The 17374-nt window shown below is 43.0% G+C and overlaps 1 pseudogene; it reads left to right on the top strand.

Annotated features, from left to right (window-relative positions):
• Positions 1-4: 4 nt before the first annotated feature.
• Positions 5-16841, top strand: LOC123581942 (annotated as a pseudogene).
• Positions 16842-17374: the final 533 nt, after the last annotated feature.

Raw genomic sequence — 17374 nt, 5'->3', positions numbered from 1 at the left:
CTTTGTCTCTTAACTGTTTACTTTTTTCCAGATCACAAAAATGAAGCATCTCTACATAGAGAAAAGTCTGGAAAGACATATGCCAAAATGTTAACAGCTGTTATCTTTACATGATGTGAGTTAAGGGGACTTGTTTTCCTTTGTGCCTTCCAAATTTTTTGCATTGAGCACAAAATGCTTTTGTAATTAGGGGCTCATGGGTGGCTCAGTTGGTTAAATGTCCGACTCTTGGTTTTGATGCAAGTCATGATGTCGGTAGTTTGTGAGTTTGAGCCCCACATTGGGCTCCGTGCTGACAGTGCACAGCCTACTCAGGATTCTCTCTCCACTCTCTCTTTGCCCCTACCCCACTTGTGCTCTTTCTCTTTCTCTGTCACTCTCCTCTCAAAAATAAACTTTAAAAAAAAGCTTTTGTAATTAGAGAAGAGCCCAAAGAATATTATCACATTAAAGATAATACATAGGGTGCCTGGGTGGCTCAGTTGGTTGAGCGTCCGACTTTAGCATAGGTCATGATCTTGCGGTTTCTGAGTTCAAGCCCCGCGTTGGGTTCTGTGCTGACAGCTTGGAGCCTGCTTCGGATTCTCTGTCTCCCTCTCTCTGTGCCCCTCCCCTGCTCACACCCTCTCTCTCAAGAATAAATAAAGATAATACATAGTCCTTGGAGACAATTAGGAAAATGTAGAAAATCATCCTACCACCTAGAGATAACCACCCTTGATCTTTTAAAATGTAAATGTTATGGAAAGGTTCTTTTTCTTGGAACAAGGACAAAGACTACTTTGGCTGTCTCCTACCCCTGTCAGACTTTCCTTCTATCATTGGGTGTGGAGCCTTTGTTCTCACCTTTACATTGTTGCTGGGAGCCAGGGGAAACTCAGGGGAAGAAATGGGCTAAGAGAATGGCATGCCTCGTAAGCATTAGAAATAAGAGCATAAAGTTTGCTTCCAAGTATTTCCACTGGAAAATTTTAGGTTAGAAGCTTTCAGAGCAAACTCATGAGAATATGTAGCAGGAGGCGTGAGAACTGGGCCCCTCTCTGTGTGGAGGGGTGTGGGAAGACAGGGAGGGACACAGGTATTGCCCTGCTGGCTGAGAGCAGTGGAATGAGGCGGGTGCTTCTGAAAGCAAATATCCTGAAAAACCTGTTGCTGGCATCCCAGATTCTGGTTCCCACGTGGATCATAAGACCTGAATTCACTTCCAGGGAAATGGCTTTCAGAATGTTTCCTGCTGTGATTGGCTTTAACTGCCTGTAACGATTATCTGTGTGGTAATGTTTGAGAATTCTTGATTGAGGAGACCTTTACTCTCAAATCATTATTTACCATTAATGGGCTCCTGTTATGTGCTAGGCACTGTGCCAAGCACTTCGTCTGTATTATCTCATTTAATACAGAGAGCATTCCTGTAAGATGGGAATATAATTATCATCCTCCTATAGGACAGAAATGCAGGATAAGTAACTTGTCCAATGTTATGTAGTTAATGAATGGTCAATCAATTCAGGCTTGAAACCCACTAAATCAAAGAGTCCCCTAAAGACTGCTTTTTCCCTCCCTACCATTCCAGAGAGCACCTTAAACAGCTCTGTCATAATCATATTATCTTTTGGGTGAATGCAGGTCAGTACTAGGTATCTTTTAAAATGTACAAGAGTTATGATATGAGTATGTGTGTGTGTGACAAAGTGAGAGTCATCTACCAGTAATTAAATCTGTGTAAATAATTTTCTCAGCTCAGTCTCTTTTCCCCAAGTGTCTTGGCCCCCCATGATCAAGGGGTTTGAGGTAGGTGATAATAATGGCATTTTTTTTTTTTTAATGTTTATTTATTTTGACTGAGGCGGGGGGGTGAGGGGTAAAGTGAAAGAGAGAGAGAGAGAGAGAGAGAGAGAGAGAGAGAGAGAATCCCAGGCAGGCTCCACACTGTCAATGGCTGACATAGGGCTCCTTTTCATAAACCATGAGGTCATGACCTGAGCCAAAATCAAGAGCCGGTTGCTTAACCAACAAGGCTTTTTTATTTAAATTTTTAAAAATGTTAATATTTACTTCTGAGAGAAGAGAGAGAATGGGGAGGGGTAGAGAGAGAGGGAGACACAGAAAATGAAACAAGCTCCAGGCTCTGAGCTGTCAGCACAGAAACCGATGCAGGGCTCGAACCCACGAACCACAAGATCATGACCTGAGCCGAAGTCAGAAGCTTAACCAACTGAGCCACCCAGACACCCCATGATAGTGGAGTTTTTAAAAACCTTTTTTTGGGGGGCATCTGGATAGCTCAATTGGTTAAGCGTCTGACTCTTGACTTTGGCTCAGATCATGATCTCATTGTCATGGGATCAGGCCCTGTGTTGGGCTCCACAGTGAGTGTGGGCCCTGATTGGGGTTCTCTATCCCTCTCCCACCCCTCCTCCTGCTCTTCCTCTCTCTAAGTAAATAAATAAGCATTGAAAGAATAAATAAAAACCTTTTTTTTTTGAAGTAGAGGATTCATCCCCCAAAAATATGCCAATCAGAAGTGCACAGTCCTTAAGAATTTTTCACAAACAGATCCAAATAACCAGCAACCAGGTCAAGAGACAACATTACCAGCACTCCAGAAGCAACTTTTTAGGCCCTGCCCCAGCCTCTGCCTCCTCCCCCCTCCCCAAAGGTTACCTCTATCCAGATTTTTAACATCATGGATTAAAGTACTTCTTTTTAAAGTTCATATAGAGTCATACAGGTTGGATTATTTTGTGTGCGCTTTCTTGCACTCTGCAGTGTGTTTTCCAGAATCATCTAACCACAGCAATTTTGAGAAGTGGGGGTCAAAAAGAGACAAGAGTAGAACAGTGGTTTTGTTCTGTTTTATATTTTTGTTTTTTATTAATGTACCTAGCTCAGTGCCTCTCATACTTCAAACAAGATCCCCAGACAGATCACCTGGGACTCTTATTAAAATGTAGACTCTGATTCAGTAGGTCTGGGGTGGGGCCTGAGATTCTGCATTTCTAACTAGCTCTAAGGTGATACTGATGCTTCTGATCCACACTTTGATGTGCAAGCACTATTCTCCATCAATAATTTGAAAGGGTGCACCAAGTATTTGCAAACTCATTCAGTTACTGCAACATAGAATCATTCTAACAGAATAACACTAATGGAAAAGATTGGAGCATAATTTAATTTCTACATCTTATAAAATTTAATTACTTTTTATGTGTTTCTGATTGATATCTTTCTACTTTAAAATATTATTTTTTCAAATAGATGTCAAATACCCATGGTAAACAATTTTTAAAGTATAGAAAGGTAGGGGCAGCTGGGTGGCTCAGTTGGTTAAGTGTCTGACTGACTCCGGCTCAGGTCATAATCTCACAGTTTGTGAGTTCCAGCCTTGCATCGGGCTCTGCTGTCAGCGTGGAACCCACTTCAATAACTTTTTTTTTGTAATGTTTATTTATTTTTGAGAGAGAGAGAGAGACAGAGTGTGAACAGGGGAGGGGCAAAGCGAGAGAGGCAGACTGAGAATCTGACACAGGCTCCAGGCTCTGAACTGTCAGCACAGAGCCCAATACTGGGCTCAAACCCACGAACCGCGAGATCATGACCTGAGCCGAAGCGGGATGCCCAACAGAACCACCCAGGTGCCCGAACATGGAGCCCACTTCAGGTCCTCTGTCCCCCTCTCTCTCTGCCGCTCTCCTGCTCACTCGCTCTTTCAAAAATAAATAAATACTAAAAAAATACATGTAGAAAGGCAGACAATGAAAATAAGTTGCCTTGTGCTTAGCTCTTAAGTTTCTATTCCCAGAGGCAACCACTGTTACTGATTTTTTTGTGAAATTTTCAATAAGCTATACACTTGTATTTTTGTTTTGCACAAGTGGTAGGTTATTGTACATGTTGTTTTGCCCCTTTACTCTTTTTATTAACAATATGTATAAGTAAATAGCTAATGGTATATACTCTGGATATTGTTCTAAGTGCTTTCGGTATTTTAACTGTAATCTTCACAACAACCTTGTGCAGTAGATACAATTACTGTTTCCATTTTATGGATGTAATTCAAATCTAGTATACCCTCCGGAGCCTCTATTATGAAACTTTTCCCTAGCTGTACGTATGCATCTCTGCTCCTTAACATTGAACATTTAGGTTGTTTCCAATATTTTGCTATTATAAATAGTGCTGCAATGAACTTTTTAGGCATATCATTGCATACTTGTAGGGATGTATCTATAGAAGAATTCCTAAAAGAAAAATTGCTGAAGGAATTTGCATTTTAAATTGTGGTTGATACTGCCAAGAACCCAAGAATCCAAGGTGAGTTCTGTCCATCTGGTAAGTGAGAGCAGTATTTCATTGTAATTTCAGTTTGCACTTCTCTTATTATAAGTGATGCACCTTTTCATATGCTCTTAGCCATTTTGATCTTTACTGTGAACCGTTTGTCATAGACTTTCTTACTAAGTTGTTGGTCCCTTGTTACTAATTTGTAAGTGTTCATTTTATATAAAGGAAATTATTCTTTTGTGGTACATGGTGTAGATGATGTTTTTGCTGTGGTTATTTGAGTGTGTATGTGTATAGGTTCTGGGTTTTGTGTCATACTTAGAAAGGACTTCCCACTGCAAGATTATTATTATTATTATTTTCAAGTAGGCTTCACGCCCAGCATGGGGCTTGAACTCACAACCCTGATATCAATAGTCGGATGCTTTACCAACTAAGCCAGCCAGGTGCCCCATGCAAGAAGATTATTTTTAAAAACCTGCATTTTCTTCTAGTGCTTCTAAAGTTTATTTTTCACGGTTTCATTTTGAGTCATCTAAAATGTATTTTGGAATAAGAAGTGAGATATGGATCCAAATTTATTTTTTTCCAGATGGCTATCCATTGTCCCAACACTGTATACTGAATGATCTATATTTTCTGCACACTTCTTTAATAATCCATCTCTATGTATTTATATACTTCTTTTGTTATATACTATGTTCACATATGTATTTGGGTTAATTTCTAGACTCTATATTCTATTTCCATGTGCCAGCACGACTACTGTAGATGTATTGTGTAGTTTTCCTACGTGCTCTTCTTATATTTTTTTGCAATGTTCCTCAAGGTTTAAGGAACAGCATCATAGGTGTTAGCATATGGGGATAGCTCATAGGGGATAGCATGCCTGCAGTCTACTGAAGGACTGCAGGTCTCCCAAGGCTTTACAGAGTGATTTGTCTATGATGTCATCCAGCAAGAAGGGACAGTCAGGATAAGAACCCAGGGATTTACCTAGTTCCTCTTTCCAGTGCCCCAGACTTAGAGGGTAGAGGTGGTAGAAAGACTGGATTGACTTTTTAGTCACCCTCCACAACTAACAGTTTTCTAAGTCCTATTGAGTCCATTCTCCCAATTTCTTTTGAATGGGTTCTTCCGGCCATCAGCATCCTCAGATCTCTCTCCCCTGTTCCCCAGACTGCTGCAACAGTTCGAAGCTTCCTGACCTCTCTCAACCCAGACCAGTGACTCTGCCTGTTATAAAGTCCCATCCCTCAGCACCTGGGGAATTTGTTCTGGGGCTCTCATTCCCCTTTTGTAATTAATTAGTTGTGATTATCCACCCTCTCCCCATGTAAGTTGAGTGAGCACAGCATCTTGTTTTATTCATTGCAGTATCCCCAGCATCTTAGCCCCAAATCCTAACCTCAGTTTTCTAAAAATGGAAAGGTAGAATGGGAAAATAATATTTATTTTACAAATCCTTTTGATGATTAAGACAAAGGATCTGTGCCTAGAGGAGGGCCTGGCACGTACCCGTGGTTCAGTAAATAGGCACAATTTCTCACCTTTCCCTCAAATTACTGTTTTTTCCTGGGGTAAAGCATAAAGGAGAAGCTATCCCTTCCCCTGCCACCCCCTCCCCAAGACACAGACAAGTGGAGAAAGACCCTGAATCATTAAAAGGGAGAAAGGAATTTTACATCTTGACCCTTGAGAACCCAAAAGGCCCAAGTCAGATGGCCTTGCCTGAACTTGGCTCAAGGGCTCCAGATATGTCGGGTGGGGGCTCTTCTACCCGAGTTTCTGGCAAGGGAAGCCTGGGGCGGAGACTGGGGCCGGGGCCTAGCGCGGCCTACCCAACGGCTTGGCGGGCCCACTGGGGACCGGACCACACGCGGGGCCACGCGAAGGATCACGCGCGGGCTCGCTCTGCTCCGGCCTTTGCGGAGGCCTCCCGGCGGCCGGCTGGGAAAGGCTCGGCCGGGGGGCGGGGGGGCGGCGGCAGGACACAGGCCCCTTTGTCCGCGGCGTGGAGCGGTCCCAGCTGCAGGCCCGCGGCGGAGCGCGGTTGGCCGGCGGGCACCGGGCTGCGGCGGCCTAGAGAGCGCTTCCCCAGAGGGGGCGCCCAGAGACTCAGAGGGGGGGTGGGGGGAGCCAGGCAGTTCCAGGTCAGCTGGGTGGGGCCTCCCGCCACTCGGAGCAGGGCACCAGCGCCGATGCCGGCGCTTCATTGTTAAAAGCGGTCCAAGGTTTTTCTCTCCTGGGAGTAAAATTTCATTGAAGGATTGACTTGGCCGCGAGGAATGTAAAGGAACTGTGAGCTCCAGTTTTTCCGCCCTAGGAGCTTAGGTTTTGGGAAACGAGGAAAGCGTCCCTGAGTTTATCCTGAAAGAGCTAAGGAGCATGTGGACAGTAGGCGCCCTGGGAGGGAAGAGGAGGAGAGAGCTGGCGGGGGTGGCTGGAGCCATCTGGGCAGAGCGGAGGCCGGAAAACCTAGCCCGGTGGCTGGAGCCGTGGGGATGCCACACGGAAACAGGGTCTGCAGATGCTTACTGACCAAACTGTAGGTGAAGAGTCCGAGGAAATTGCTGAAGCAAGCAAGCAAACAAACCCATAGTCCACTTCAACAAACAATTCTTCATATTTTTTAAGTTTGGTAGCAGAAATCTTTTATTAAAATGAAATATGTATAACATCAATATATAAAATGGTTGAAAATATATTGGTCCTCAAAACATTTAAGTCTTCATTGTTTGTTAGGAAATGCTTTCTTTTTTGTGACCTTGAGGGACCTTCGTCGGGCTACCGAGAAAAAAAACAAATGGAAAAAAAAAAAAAAAGGATAGCCAGAATCATTTCTTAGTTGCTGAAACTTCCATCCTAACATGGAGCATGTATTTCTACCAGCACTATCTCACATTACCCTGAGTTGCAAAGTTGGGATGAGAAAAGTGTCAAACCTCGTGGAAATAGACTTTCACAGTGCACCAGTAGCGGTCTTCTAGAAATACAGTGAATATTGTTGGAACTGGGCAGCTTTCTTCCAAACCTACTATTATTTCTTTTAATCAGGTCATGCCCCTTTTTTGATACCTAGAAACTATTTGACACTATAATCATTGTTCCTAACAGTCTCTGTTCAAGCACATACTGCATACCAGCTACTCTTCCTGTACCTTTGTAAACTTCATTATTTTTAATTCTCAACCATAGTATGTTTTAGCTTAGGTAGTGAACATAACTGTTTACTTTGTGGTTTTTTTTTTTTTAATTTTGTTTATTTATTTTGAGAGAGAGCACAAGTTGGGGAGGGGCAGAGAGAGGGAGAGACAGAATCCCAAGCAGGCTTCGGGCTATCAGCGCAGATCCTGATATGGGACTCCAACTCACAAACTGTGAGATCATGACCTGAGCTGAGCTCAAGAGTCACTTAACCGACTGCACCACTCAGGTGCCCCCATTTTGTGGGGTTTTTCAAAATAATCTTATAATATTAACATATTTAATCTTAACAATTATATAGGGTGGACACTAATCCTTACTTTTTTTTAAGATTTTTTTTTTTTTTAAGTTTATCCATTTATTTTGAGAGAGCGAACTTGAGTGAGGGAGGGGCAGAGAGAATCCCAAGCAGGCTCTACACTGCGGGTAGATTTTTTTTTTTTAAGCAATCTCTACACCCACCGTGGGGCTCAGATTTACAACCCAGAGATCAAGAGGCACATCCTCTACCAACTGAGCCAGCCAGGAGTTCCCAAACCCTCAATATTTTTTCAATTAGAAAATATTTTGGGGCCGCCTGTGTGGCTTAGTTGGTTAAGTGACTGACTTCAGCTCAGGTCATGATCTTGTGGTTCGTGGGTTCGAGCCCCGCCATGGGATCTGTGCTGACAGCTCGGAGCCTGGCGCCTGCTTCAGATTCTGTGTCTCCCTCTCTCTGCCCCTCCCCCACTTGTGCTCTGTCTCTCTGTCTCTCAAAAAATGAATAAACATTAAATAAAATATTTTGAATGCTCGGAAAAGTTTTGAGACAAATACAAATCTCAGTCTTTTTCCATATTTGATTTTGATATTTTGGAAAGAAATAAAACGTTGTAGATACGGTGGAAGCCTCCCAGGAACTACTCCCTGATTTCATTCCCATTTCTCCTTTCTCTCCCCAGACATGCATTATTTGAAATTGGTATCTATCTTCCCCTGCATGTTTTATTCTTTTCACTACATTCATATACCCATATATGAAATAAAAATACATCAATTTATTTTTAAGACTTACCCACTTTGATATGTAGGTCTAGTTCATTCATTTAAACTGTTACTTCTCCATTGTATGATCACAACACAATCATTTCATTCTATTGATGGACATTTGGTTTCTACTTTTGGTAATTTGAACAATGCTGCAATGCATGTTTTTCCTTAGGTCTTATATACACAAGAGAGAGTTTCAGGCTGGTTTTTAGGAATGCACATCTCCAACTCTGCTAGATATTGCCAGGCTCTCACAGTGGCTATAACAGTAACATTTTCACCAGCAGTAACTGAGAGTTCCTTTTGGTCCACAATCTCAATAGTACTTAGTATTGTCAGATATTTTAATTTTTAACAACCTAATGGATGTGAAATGATAATCCATTTCTGTCTTAATTTCTATTTCCTGAATTACTAGCGAGTCAGCATCTTTTCGAATGTTTATGGGACACTGGATTTTTCTTTCTTTGATTTGTCTTTGCTCATTTTTATTTACTTAGTAATTATAGAAATCCTTTATGTATTCTGGATCAATTGCATATCAGCTATATATGAGGCCAAAACCTTCTCTTGGTTGCAACTTTTCACTTTTTTTTTTCTTTTTGTACAGAAGTGTAAACGTTAATGTAGTCAAATGTATTGCATATTTTACTTAATAGCTTTTTGTGACTTAAGAAATTATTTCCAGGGCACCTGACTGGCTCAGTCAGTGGAGCATGCAACTCTTTTTTTTTTTTTTTTTTTTTTGATGTTTATTTTTATTTATTTATTTTTTTTTTTAATTTTTTTTTTTATTTGACGTTTATTTATTTTTGAGACATAGAGAGACAGAGCATGAACGGGGGAGGGTCAGAGAGAGAGGGAGACACAGAATCTGAAACAGGCTCCAGGCTCCAAGCTGTCAGCACAGAGCTCGATGCGGGGCTTGAACTCACGGACTGTGAGATCATGACCTGAGCCGAAGTCGGTCGCCCAACCGACTGAGCCACCCAGGCGCCCCTGTTTATTTTTATTTTTAAGAGAGACAGAAACAGAGTACAAGCTGAAGAGAGCAGAGAGTAAGAGAGACAGAGCAGGCTCCAGGCTCTGAGCTGTCAGCACAGAGCCCAGCTCGGGGCTCATACTCATGAACCATGAGATTGTGACCTGAGCCGATGTTGGTGCTTAACCAGCTGAGCCACCCAGGAGCCCCTGGAGCATGCAACTCTTGATCTCATGGTTGTGAGTTCAAGCTCCACATTGGGTGTAGAAATTACTAAAAAATAAAATATTTAAAAAGTAGGGGCGCCTTGGGTGGCTCAGTTGGTTGAGCGTTCAGCTTTGGCTCAGGTCATGATCTCGCAGTTTGTGAGTTCAAGCCCCGCATCGGGCTCTGTGGTGACAGCTCGGAGCCTGGCGCCTGCTTCAGATTCTGTGTCTCTGTCTCTCTCTGCCCCTCCCCCACTTGGGCTCTGTTTCTCTCTATCAAAAATAAATGCAAAAAAAATAAAATAAAATAAAATAAAATAAAATAAATAAATACATACATAATAAAAAGTAAAAAATAGGAGGGGTGCCTGAATGACTCAGTCGGTTAAACGTCTGACTTTGGCTCAGGTCATGAATTCGAGCCCTGGATCACACTGTGTGCTGACAGCTCAGACTGTGTGCCTGTTTCAGACTGTGTGTCTCCCTCTTTCTCTCTGCCCCTCCTCCACTTGTGCTCTGTGTCTCTCTCACAAAAATAAACATTAATATTTTTTTTTTTCGTTTATTTATTTTTGGGACAGAGAGAGACAGAGCATGAATGGGGGAGGGGCAGAGAGAGGGAGACACAGAATCGGAAACAGGCTCCAGGCTCTGAGCCATCAGCCCAGAGCCCGACGCGGGCTCGAACTCACGGACCGCGAGATCGTGACCTGGCTGAAGTCGGATGCTCAACCGACTGCGCCACCCAGGCGCCCCTAAACATTAATATTTTTAAAAAAATAAATTAAAAAATAAAAAAATATGGGCATCTGGGTGGTTCAGTTGGTTAAGCATCTGACTTTGGCTGAGGTCATGATCTCATGGTTTGTGAGTTCGAGCCCTGTATTCGGCTCTGCACTGTCAGAAGCTTGGGATTCTCTCTCTCCCCCTCTCCCTGTTTATTAAATAAATAAGTAAAATTTTTATTTATAAAGAAATAAATAATAAAATAAATTATTTCCTACCCCCAAGGTCATATAGTTTGTTTCCTATATATTGTTTTAAAAGTTTTAAAGATTTTCTTTTCAAATCAAAGTCTTTATATTTGTGTATGGTGTAAGGTAATTTAATTGTTTTTCTTATGCATGTTTAATCCCAGCACCATGTACTGACTAGACAAGAACAATTCAATTCAGAAAAAAAAGACAAACAACTATAGCCTGGGTACGGATGGGTGGGTGTAGAGATTTGAAGAGAGCTCTGAAGGGAAGAAATGGTTCCTAGGGCCCACCCAGGTCCAGTCTGGGCTCAGGGTCTCTACCTAGGTGATGTTGTTGTGTCCTGGCATCAGAGATGGGTTTAGAAAATTCTGAGGAAGGCATTTCTGATCACCTAGACTGCTGTGGGACCTGGTTCCAAATTGGGATTTCCCACCCAATTGGCATTTCTGGCTCCAGCCATTCCCAACTACCCAAGGGAAGGCACATCAAAGCGTGGACTCCCTGAGGCAGGCTAATGTCTGTGGCAGGGAGCCTGCTTGGCAGGTCTAAGGGCAGTATTGACTAACATGGCTTTTTCCACCCATTTTCCCTAGAGCTAAAAGCTCCATAGGTCTCTGTCTTCCACATTTTTACAGGGAAGATTTTTTCCAAAATCTGATATGTCACCAAATATCCAGCTTTCAAAATCTGGTTCTTTGTCACAAGCTACCTTTCCAATAAGTCAAAACCCTACGTTTTGGCAGATTATTGTTATGGCAGCAACCTCATTTCCATGTACCAGTTTCTACATTATTAAATTATATGGTACATTGATATAACAAAGAGACTACAGAATACAATGGCTCAAACAAAATAGGAATTTCTTTCACTCTCACCCAGCCATCTGGAGGTGAATAGTAGTCTAAGGCTTATAGGCAGCTTTGTTCCAGATGCTTATTCAGGGACCCAGGCCCCTTCCATCTTGTTCCCCCACATATTCCTAAGGTGTGAGGTGTTGACCTCTTATGTGTGGTCAGAGCTGGGTTACTCCTGGAACTGCGATCTAGTTGCCAGTCTTTATGTCGCTCTGGTCTTCCTTTGGTTGATTTCTCAAAAAGAGCTCATGAGAACAGCAGTCTCTGAGTTTTGGCAGTACTCTCAACAGTTTCTCTCTAGCCTTGATACTTGAAGATCAGTTTGGCTGGCTACTGAATCTGTGGTTCACATTTTCTGTCATTGTCTTAAACATGTTACTGTATTACTTTCCGGATAAAGTGTTAACTAGCAAAAAAGTATAATGTAATTTTTTCCTCTTGGCCTTTTTTTGCCTGGATGCCAATAACCATTTATTTTCCTTTCAAGTACAATAGTTTCAATAGACCATGTCTTTTTATTGGTCATTCTGGATCCATTTACCCAGATACATGGCCTGTTCTTTCAATATAGAGTTCCAAGTTCTAGAATAGAGCTCCTTTTCTGGTTGTATTCATAGAGTGGCTTTAAAATAAATCAAACCAGTAAATAAATAACCTTATGTTTTATGAGATTTGCCTCTCTTGCTTCCCTCCCTTACTTTTATTTGGACCCACTTCCTATTTGTCCCTGTCCCTGGGATTTCATTCCCAGCAGCTTCTCCTTATTGAGGACCTAAAGAGCTTTGCCTTGGAAGCTTTGTTTGTAATTCTGAGAGCTTGTAGGACCCAGTCTGCCCCGTCACTATGAGACCTTTATTGCATCTTCATCAGCGAGTCCTCATCAGCGAGCTGGACTCTGCAGGATCCCCTCCCTGCTTCCACTGAGAGTTGTCGATTGGGGGTTTGCCTGCTTTCAGGGTTGCCGAAAGCCGAATTCCTTCCCTTTGCCTCCCTCTGCACGGATTCTGATCCCACACAAGTCTTGTAGCTAACAGGGTTTATTCTTGCCAGCTTGAATTGTGGATTCAGAAGAATGCCTTGTTTATGGAGATGTTATCCGTGGATTTTTGGTTGGCTCTCCCAGTTGCATTTTGCTGCCATGGTCGTCTTCCCTCACTCTACTAATTTTGCCATATATTACATTTATTGTCATCCAACCCTAAATCTTTTATTATTTACCCAAATTTTCTTTATAACCCAAATAAACTACACCTCTGAACTCTTTTTTTTTAAAGTTTATTAATTTTTTATTTTTTGTGAGAGACAGAGAGCAAGTGGGGGAGGGGAGGGGGGGGACAGAATTCTAAGCAGGTCCCATGCTGTCAGCTCAGAGCCTGAAGCGAGGCTCGAACTCATGAACCTCGAGATCATGACCTGAGCTGAAACCAAGAATCCGAAGCTTAACTGAGTCACCCAGGCGTCCCTACATCTCTGAACTCTTTTAGCAGCTATGTCTGTCAGTCTTTTCCCTTGGGTGGAGAAACTGCCCCAACCCCTGCTATAAGCACTGAGCCTGACTCTAGTTCCTGACCTAGGCTGAAGTACTTTTTGTCTCCTAAGTGCCTGGCTGCCTCCCCTGCATCTCTACTAGGATCCTCATAGCCCTGAGGCTTCAGTCCTACTCATGACTTTAGGTTTCTATTTAGTTCAGGGCCACAGAGATTACAATCTTGTTTTTGAGCTCAGCACTATCATTTTGTTGTTTTCTTTTTTGTGTTTTATCTATCCCTGCTATGTGTTTACAGCAGAGGGAGTGCCAAGAGAGCGAACTCACAGAGCCATCTTGACTCAAAGTATCTCAAAAAACATTTGAATGCACAGTGCACGATGAACTGATGAGCCACTATGGGGATACAAAAATGAGTAAGAAAGGCTCTCAGTCTCAGAGAGATGAAGAATCTAGTGAAAGAAGGTGACCCGTAACATGCCACCATAAAACAGACTGAAAACTTCTCTATGAGAAGTGGTTAGTGGAGCTGGCAGATCCCAGGAAGACTTGTGAGGGGGCCGAGGAGGGCTCCTCAGAGGTAGTAGCTTTAGAACAGCTCATTTAGAGATATGGTTGTGGGAGTGGATGTGGCAGTTTGGGGACACCATCTGTGAAACTGGAGCACAGGCTGCCTTGGTGGAGTGTGGAGGATGTATTGAAGGAAGAGGCTGGAGGTTTGAGCACAGACTGTGGAGTTCACACAGACTAAGTTCCAGTCCCGCCTCCGCCACTAACTAGAGGTATGAGCCTGGACAGTGCACTTCATCTTTCTGAACCTTAGTTTCATCTATAGAAAGGGAATAGAATATCCCCTGCCTCAAAGGGTTGTAAGGAGTGTAACTGTTGGTGATGTATATAAAGACACAGTAAACTCTTTTTTTAAAAAGCTTATTTGGGGCGCCTGGGTGGCACAGTCGGTTAAGCGTCCGACTTCAGCCAGGTCACGATCTCGCGGTCCGTGAGTTCGAGCCCCGCGTTGGGCTCTGGGCTGATGGCTCAGAACCTGGAGCCTGTTTCGGATTCTGTGTCTCCCTCTCTCTGCCCTTCCCCCGTTCATGCTCTGTCTCTCCCTGTCTCAAAAATAAATAAATGTTAAAAAAAAATTAAAAAAAAAAAAAAAAAAGCTTATTTATTTTGAGAGAGAGAGAGGGAGGGAGGGAGAGAGAATCCCAAGCAAGGCCTGAACTCATGAATTGTGAGATTGTGACCTGAGCAGAAATCAAGAGTTGGACACTCAACTGATTGAGCCACCCAGGTGCCCCAAGACATAGTAAACTCTTAGTAAGTAGTACTCATAACTATTATAAGCATTATGAAGGGTCTTGAATATTACGCTATTAACTTTTTTAAAGCTTTGTCAAGGTATAATTTACATACAATAACAAACTGAGCACTTTGCCATTTACTAGTCCTCCTTCTGTTCTCTGGAACAGTCCCTGGAATATTACCCAGACTGTAATGTCTCCAAAAATGTCTACTTGTTAATCTCGGGAACCTGTGACTATGTTAGGTGGCATGACAGAGGGGAATTAAGGTTGAAGATGGAATTAAGTTTGCTAATCAACTACCCTGGAGATGAGCATATTATTCTGGATCGTCTAGTGGGCCCAATGTAATCAAGAGAGTCTATGTGCATAGAAAAGGGAGGCAGAAGAGGGAAAAATCAGACTGTGTGACATGACTTTGCTGGACATGCCTTTGAAGATGGAAGGGGCCATGAGCAAAGGAGTGTGGGCAGTCTCCAGAAACTGGAAAAAACCAGGAACCAGATTCCCCCCCTGGAGCCTCTAGGAAAGCAGCCCTGCCAACACCTTGACTTTGACCCAGTGAGACCCACTCTGAACCTCTTTCCTCCCAAACTGTAGATAATAAGTGTTGTTTTATTTTATTTTATAACAAATTAAAAAAAATTTTTTTAACATTTATTCATTTTTGAGAGACAGAGCAGAAGCAGGGGAGGGGCACAGAGAGAGGAAGACACAGAATCCGGAGCAGGCTCCAGCTCTGAGCTGTCAACACAGAGCCTGATACGGGGCTCGAACTCACAAACAGGGAGATCATGGCCTGAGCTGAAGTCAGAGGCTTAACCGACTGAGCCACCCAGGTGCCCCTATTTTGTTTTATTTTAAAGATTTATTGGAGTGCCTAGGTGACTCAGTCGGTTAAGCCTCCGACTTCAGCTCAGGTCATGATCTCACAGTTCATGAATTTGAGCCCTGCGTCAGGCTCTGTGCTGACAGTGCAGAGCCTGGAGCCTGTTTTGGATTCTGTGTCTCCCTCTCTTTCTCTGCTTTCCCTCCCTTGCTCACGTTGTGTCTCTCTCTCTTGAAAACAAACATTAAAAAAATTTTTTTTTAAGATTGATTGATTGATTGATTGATTTTGAAGTAATCTCTACACCCAACATGGGGCTCAAACTCACAACCCCAAGATCAAGAGTTGTGCACTCCACCCACTCAGCCAGCCAGGTGCCCCAGAAGTGTGTTATTTTAAAACACTATATTCCTAGTAATTTGTTGTAGCAGAAATAGAAAACAAGTAGAGTCTTGAATAACTGCTTGTTGACTAGCTGAATTAATGAATCAAGGACAACTCTACTACCTTTTTCTTATAATAATCCTAATTTTAGAGGAGAGAAAATTTAGTTTGGATCATGCCCTCTCCCCGTAAGCTACCCATATCTTAAATAACATGGACTTCTTGGGGTGGTGCTAAAGTGATTTTGAGGTTGATTGAAGAGTAAGTGTTCGTATTCCCCCAAAATTCCTACGTTGAAGCCTCATTCTCAATGTCAGTATTGGGAGGTGAGGCCTTTAGGAAGTGATTTGGTCATGAGGGTGGAACCCTTATGAATGGAATCAGTGCACTTATAAAAGGGACTCCAGAGAGCAACCTTGATCCTTCCAGCATATAAGGACACAGCAAGGAGATGGCAGTCTCTGAACCAGGAAATGAGCCCTCACCAGACACTAAATCTGCTGGTGCCTTAACCTTGGACCCCCAGCCTCCAGAACTGTGAGAGATAAATTTCTCTTTTGGCTTTTGGCTTGGGGGAGGCAAAGGTAAAACTGTCTTTGGTTGTCCCTGATCCAGGTGCATCTGACACCAGCCGCCTCCACCATGCTGCCTAAGTTCGACCCCAATGAAATCAAAGTCGTACATCTGAGGCACACCAGTGGAGAAGTCCGTGCCATGTCTTCCCTGGCCCTGAAGATCAGCCCGCTGGGACTGGCTTCAGAAAGCGTTGGTAATGACATTGCCAAGGCAGCCGGTGATTAGAAGGGTCTAAGGATTATAGTGGAACTGACCATGTAGCACAGACAGGCCCAGACTGAAATGGTACTTTCTGCCTCTGCCCTGATTGTCAAAGCCCTCAAGGAACCGCCAAGAGGCAGAAAGAGGCAGAAAAACAAGCACAGTGGAAATATCACTTTTGATGAGATTGTCAACATTGCCCGAAAGATATGGCACCGACCTTTAGCTGGAGAACTCTCTGGAACCATCAAAGAGATCCTAGGAACTGCCCAGTCTGTGGGCTGCAGTGTTGATGGCCACCACCCTCATGAAATCATAGATGACAGCGATAGCAGTGCAGTGGAATGCCCAGCTAGTTAAGGGCTACAAAAGAAAATATTTCAACAAAGGATCACTTGATAACCAATGGAAAAACAAACAAACAAACAAACAAACAAATTTCTGTTTCTTATGATGGACCCAGTCTATGATACTCTGTTATAGCAGCACGAATGGATTAAAAGGAGTTTGGGGTAATTCCCGATTGGATGCACCATTAATATAGTAATGATTTATTTTATTTTTTTTAAGTTTATTTATTTTGAGAAAGAGACAGTGTGAGTGAGGGAGACGCAGAGAGAGAGGGAGAAAGAGAATCTTAAGCAGGCTCCTGGCTGCCAGCACAGAGCCTCACGCTGGGCTTAAACTCACAAAACTGCGAGATCATGACTTGAGCCAAAACCGAGTCAGACACTTAACTGACTGAGCCACCCAGGTGCCCCAACATGGTAATAATTTAAACCATATTCCCTTTGCTACACCTCTTTGTGGGCCAACAGAAGGCATGCTGACCCCCACAAAGCAGCTTGCTTTCTTCTTCCCTCTGGGTGACTTCTTGGGCAGGGGTTCTCAAAGAGGTGGAGGGAACAACATATCAGAATCAGCTGGGTAATCTTACAAACTATAAATACCTACTACCCCCTTCTTTCTTGCCTCCCCAAGGAATCTTCCCTTCCTTCTCCTCACCCTCCACCCCTTTGAGAATCATCTTATTTTTTAAAAATTTTTAA

Source organism: Leopardus geoffroyi, chromosome B3 (assembly GCF_018350155.1).
Source record: "Leopardus geoffroyi isolate Oge1 chromosome B3, O.geoffroyi_Oge1_pat1.0, whole genome shotgun sequence".
NCBI lineage: Eukaryota > Metazoa > Chordata > Mammalia > Carnivora > Felidae > Leopardus > Leopardus geoffroyi.
Note: the sequence above shows the minus strand (reverse complement) of the source record. Positions and strands in the feature narration are given on the sequence as shown.